Raw genomic sequence first — 6,144 nt, 5'->3', positions numbered from 1 at the left:
CTAACAAGGGCATAACAAGATCCAATGGCTGGAAGCTGAAGTTTACATAAATACAACTTTAAAAAAGATGGAATTTCCTAGCACTGAAAGAATATGGCTTAGTGGCACCTAACCAGTGCAGATGTACTTGGCTTTTGGATTTTTTTAAGTGTAATTGGACATCTCTTTATCGACATGTTTTGATTCAGCTGTTGGAGTAATTATTTGACCTGTGTCTGCAGCAGTGGGAGGAGGAATCCAAACGCCTCAGTTCAAGTTCCTGGAAAGAACCGACAGTGGTATGTCCTTAGCATGCTCAGGAAGCACACTGTCCTGTATTTAGGCAATGTTTATAATGACATTTCATGTTTCTGAACCTTAGTCTGATATTTGTTGAGAGAGAGTTTTCTTCAAGGGCATAACTTGGCTGTTGATGATTTGCTGCCTTCTGAAATGTAAGAGGTTGTCTGCAACTGGAAATGGGATATAAAATAAAGATCTATTTTCATCCTCATTCTCTACATGTTTGCCATCTACACTGAGCTAGAGATTTCTACTGAGAGGGTAAAATTTGTTCAGCTCCTATCAGCGCTTGAAGGATCTGACCTTCCTGAACTCTATGGGATTTTTAGCACTTAAACTCTTCTCCCAACGCATTTTACCTTCCGCTTGTCTGTGTTGAATTTCATTTGCCATTGTGTTGCCCAATTACCTACAGTAGTTTAGTTAGGTCCATCTGGAGTTCCTACCAATCCTCTTGGGCCTGGAGTAACCTAAATAATTTTGTGTCTGTGTCATAATAACCATAAAATAATTCTGTCAAAACAATTTTGTAAATTGGTGTTTCAACATTTGTCCTGAGTGCAGCTGAACAAAACCCTTTGTGTATAGCTCCAGTCTTTGCGCCTCAAGGACTCCCCTATTATACACCTGTTCTTGACAGATTGAGGCCTAAAACAGGATAGCTTAGTCACATATTAACCAGCAGGAAGAAAGTCTCTCCTTTTTATTAATGCCTGCCTACTAGTTCAGTGTTTGGAATTCAGTCCTACCTATAAATCAACATCAGAGACTACAACCCAGTGTGTTCAAGAGCTTTGTTTAAACATCAAAAGAAGAACACAGACAAGCACTATGATAGAAATATAACTAATCACTTGCAAATACATCTTTCCTGTCAGTAGGAGCTTAACCTTTTTGTTTAATGTTATTGGAGGAAAATGCACTTATTTCCATTCTATTTTCTTTAAAGCAATATACAGCTTCGCTATGAAACATGATCATATTTATTCCTAATATAACAGAAACCTAGCAAAATGCATTTTAGAAGTATTCAGTTGAAGGAAGATTTATGGAATCTTGCAAATTTCAAGGCTACACAATGATTAATAAGAACAGGAAAAACTGAGTTTGCTAAACATGTTTGGCTAACCCATCACTTGATAAAATGACAATTTATTAAGAAGGAGAAATATATCTAGGGCTTTAGCTTGTTTGTTGACTAGCAATGAACACAACATGATTGCATGTGGCACATTGATTGGATCAATTTAACTTCACACTCTGCTCCTGGCTTTCTTAGCTCATAGGGGACTCTGCTAGGATTTAGCCATAGTGTGCAGAAAATCCTAGAATCTATAGACCATTCCCTTTAATTTGAATGCTGCAGATTATGGATGAAAGATTGGTCACCTATAGGATTTAAGACTTCAAAGGAAAGGCAAATAAAGAGAGACACAGAGGGGAAAAATACAAACAAAGAGCCGCTGTGAGAAAGAAGTAAAATGCAGCCTCCTACAAGATGTGGGGTTGGGTTCGATAGAGCTCCCAAATCTGATTTTCCACTTGCACAAACTCCACTGAACTCAGTGTCATTACTCCTCATTTACACATTGGGAACAGAAAGCAGAATCAAGCCCATTTTTTCTACTGTAGCATAGTTCATTGCCCGCAAACAGAAAAAAGATCACTACGGTCCTGGTTTGCTTTCATCTTTTTGGCTTGATGCTGTTTCAGTCAATACAAGTTTGTCATTGATCAGCAGCACGCGCTTTGTCAGCGGGATCAGGACCTCTGTATTCCTTGTTATCCGTTTTGTAGATAATAAAAAATGCTTCTCCCAAAAGTGCATTTCATAATGCAAAAAATGCAAAAAAAGTAGTAGTACATTGGATATAGGACCTTCCTTCGGATGATACAAGTTTTCTTAGCTCTGTGCAGGTGTACATCCTCAGGTGGAGGTGGTCAGCTCCAGAGTATTCAGCCCCAGATGAAAATCTCTGGTTGAATTGCATATGTCCTGCACGGCTCAGATGGATGACACACAGGTCTTACCATATGTTGTGGTTTAACCCTGGTAGGGAGCTACAGTGAGGTGAGGGAGAGAATTGGAAGGATAAAAGTGAGAAAACTCGTGGGTTGAGATAAAAACAGTTTACTAGGGAAAGCAAAAGCTGCACACACAAGCAAAGCAAAACAAGGAATTCATTCACTCCTTCCCATGGGCAGGCAGGTGTTCAGCCATCTCCAGGAAAGCAGGGCTCCATCACGCGTAACGGTTACTTGGGAAGACAAATGCCATCACGCCAAATTTTCCCCCGCTTCCTTCTTCTTCCCCCAGCTTTCTATGCTGAGCATGACGTCACATGGTGTGGAATATCCCTTTGGTCACTTGGGGTCAGCTGTCCTCGCTGTGTCCCCTCCCAACTTCTTGTGCATCCCCAGCCTACTCGCTGGTGGGGTGGGGTGAGGAGCAGAAAAGGCCCTGACTCTGTGTAAGCACTGCTCAGCCATAGCTAAAACACCAGTGTGTTATCAAGACTGTTTTCATCACAAATCCAAAACAGCCCCATACAAGCTACTATGAATATAATTAACTCTATCCCAGACAAAACCAGTACACCATATCCATTATGCCCAGATGCAGATATATGGCAAACAGCCTTGTGTTTCTGTCATGGATGTCACGGTTGCATGGAGCTGCCTCCACGCTCCTTCTGGCACAAACATTTAGCATTTGTTCCTTTCCTCCATCTGACTTCTGTAATGGCCTCAGTAGATGTTTTCTCCTGTGCCTCAGGGGCCTTGTATCAATCAGTTTAGTTTCCTCACTTCAACCTCACTACAGATGAATTGGCTCATCTTTAGGGGCTTTTACACCACCTGGAGAGGAAATGTAACCCAACTGCCTATGGCAGAAACCCCATCCTCCTCTTGAACTCAAGAGAGGTGACTAGGTGACTTCAGAGAGTGATACACAACTAAATTAAGCAACAGCCATGTTCTTAAGTTGGGTGCTATGAATTAGTTTATGTTGTCCACCCTTCAAGCCTTTCTTTTTCAGATTTTGTTCTTTCTACCCTTTCCTATATTTTTCTCTCCCTTCTTTATACCACTGGGTAGCAGAGAGATCTCTTCTATCTTTCAGTCACTAGTTGCTGCCTCTTCATATCCTTTCGTCTCCACTCCACTCTGCATCTCAAAAATGAACTGACAGTCAAAATTGTGTTCTTTGCTGGGCCTATATTTCTGAATTTGATTTTTCTAGTATTTTGTTCTAGTAACTGTTTACTCGCTCTAATCCTATAGACCACTTCAGGCTCTAATTTAAATGAAAGCTGCCCTGCCAAATAAGACTGCCTTGAATTGCCCCTGTCATAATGTAAGCTACAGTTCTTTCATTTCCTGGAGTGCTAATGGTAAAAGTACAGCACTAGTGAGCATCACAGACTGTACAATACATTATAAATAAAGGTACATGCACTACCGTATTCAAGATAAAAGGTATTAAGGTTACTGTAGGGGTACTGTAAAATTTAGTGCTCTGTAGAATATGCTAGTAGTTTCTAAAACAGCAGTCAGATACTCACTAGGCACAAAACCAAAGCAAATTCAGGAAAGAAACTGTCAATAGCACAAGCCCTAGAAAACTTCAAAGAGTTCAGGTCTGATCTATTTGCCCTTATTCAGTAATGCTTTTTTTTTCATGAGCTGTTCCATTGAAATCATGATGTGGAAAAAAATATTGTGCAATGTGGAACAAGTCAGTACCTGCAAACTCTTTGAAAAGAGCTCTTGCCAAAACCATGCAGATTGACACCCAGCCAGGTCAAGTAATGCTCACATAAACATATGCCCTTGGACTGTAAGCTCTTTTGCATTTTTGGTTCTGGTTTGGTACAGTGCCTAACACTCCAGCATCCTGGGGAGGATGGATTTCCAAGCCACTACAGAAAATCAATGTTGAGATAAGGAAACACCATTGATATGAGCAATAATACAGCTTATAATATCATGTCCCTATTCCTTTTTGTGGCCTCACAACACCCTGTTCAATCTCAGCATGCAAATATGTGCCTAAAGCAGCCAAGATGCTTATACAGTATCTCAGACAGTATTTACATTGCTTAGCCTCAAAAGTCAGAAGAAAGCAAGAGGTTATGGTGCCACATAGCCATATAGCTGTGGTGGGTTTATAGCCAAAAAGCTAGCATGAGATGTTCAAACTTATTCTGGATCCACCTGTCATGTAGGTGTCTCAGTGCAGGTTCAATACTAAAGTTAATGAAAGGATAGGACTTCAGGTGTGGCTAAAGCCCCACTGGCCCTGACTGTGGGAGGAAAAGACTGGCTACCCTTTTGGCTGTATGTTTAAATGTCTCAACAGCATTGCTTGAGCTCCACTTCTGTCCCAGCTATTAATAAACACATTTTCACGGTAGCAGCATTTTGGCTGTGCTGAACTTTCCAGAGAATCCTCATCAAAGAAGCTGGCGTGCTTATGGAAAGGGAGTAGATGGCAGATGATTTCATATAGTTTAAATGATAGGCTTACCCTAATCCTCATGCCTTCCCCTACTGTAAAGCTTCTCATTCCTCCCTTTTTTGAAACCTGCATCACATGGTATCTTTATGGCACCCTTTGTGATTGTTTATCTGAAATAATATTGCTCAGGAAAATTTCTGATTATTTGATTTATTTTTAATCTTCTACTGAGACTCAATGCAAGGGTTGGTTCAAAAATCACAAATAAAATAGGCATCTTAAAGTTTCTTACCTATTACATGGGTTGTATCGAAAAGTCAGAGTGTCGACAGCAAGGCTTCATATGAGGATTTGTGATTGCCCAAGATACCTTTACCCATATCATACTTTCACATGTGAAACTCATCCTGAAGTAAAGAGGACTCAGTATTTTCTTCCAGTAATGTTTATTTGGAGTTTGGTGTATGTTATCGCTAATACAATTGTAACAAATAACCCTTTTTGGGAAAACCAAGGAAAAACTAAGGTTATGGTTACATTGCAAAGTTAAGACGAGGCTCAGCTAAGACCTAGGCATGGTAATTTCTGCACTGACAGAGATAGCTCAGCTGTAACTTGGGTTGAGAGGGGAAACTTGTCTGATAAAATGAAGAATTTCCATCTAAGGTAGTGACTCAAGACTTTCAGACAACATAGAGAAATGACTATTCTCAGAGAGCAAGTAATCTTATCCTGCTGGAAGTGCCCAAAGTAGTCAGACTAAAAAAGGCCATTTCTTTCCACTAAGTTCTAAAGAAATCTTAGTGTGGAAGTCAAAAGCCAGGTGAAATGTCCCCATTCAAAGGTTATATTAGTAAATTGCTTGACCAACCTGCTTGACCAACCTGATCTCCTTCTATGACTAGGTGACCCACCTAGTGGACGAGGGAAAAGCTGTGGATGTGGTCTACCTGGACTTCAGTAAGGCCTTTGACACCGTCTCCCCAGCATTCTCCTAGAGAAGCTGGCGGCTCACGGGCTTAGACAAGTGGACTCTGCACTGGGTCAAAAACTGGCTGGATGGCCGGACCCAGAGAGTTGTGGTGAATGGAGTTCAATCCAGTTGGTGGCCGGTCACGAGCGGTGTTCCCCAGGGCTCAGTTTTGGGGCCAGTCTTGTTCAACATCTTTATCAATGATCTGGATGAGGGGATCAACTGCACCCTCAGTCAGTTTGCAGACGACACCAAGTTGGGCGGCAGTGTTGATCTGCTCGAGGGTAGGAAGGCTCTGCAGAGGGACCTGGACAGGCTGGATCGATGGGCCGAGGCCAACTGTATGAGATTCAACAAGGCCAAGTGCCGGGTCCTGCACTTTGGCCACAACAACCCCATGCAGCGCTACAGGCTTGGGGAAGAGTGG

The sequence above is a fragment of the Pygoscelis adeliae genome, unplaced genomic scaffold (genome assembly GCF_000699105.1).
Source record: "Pygoscelis adeliae isolate BGI_AS28 unplaced genomic scaffold, ASM69910v1 Scaffold121, whole genome shotgun sequence".
In the NCBI taxonomy this organism is placed as follows: Eukaryota; Metazoa; Chordata; class Aves; order Sphenisciformes; family Spheniscidae; genus Pygoscelis; species Pygoscelis adeliae.
The sequence above is the reverse complement of the archived record's forward strand: the minus strand, read 5'-3'. Positions refer to the sequence as shown.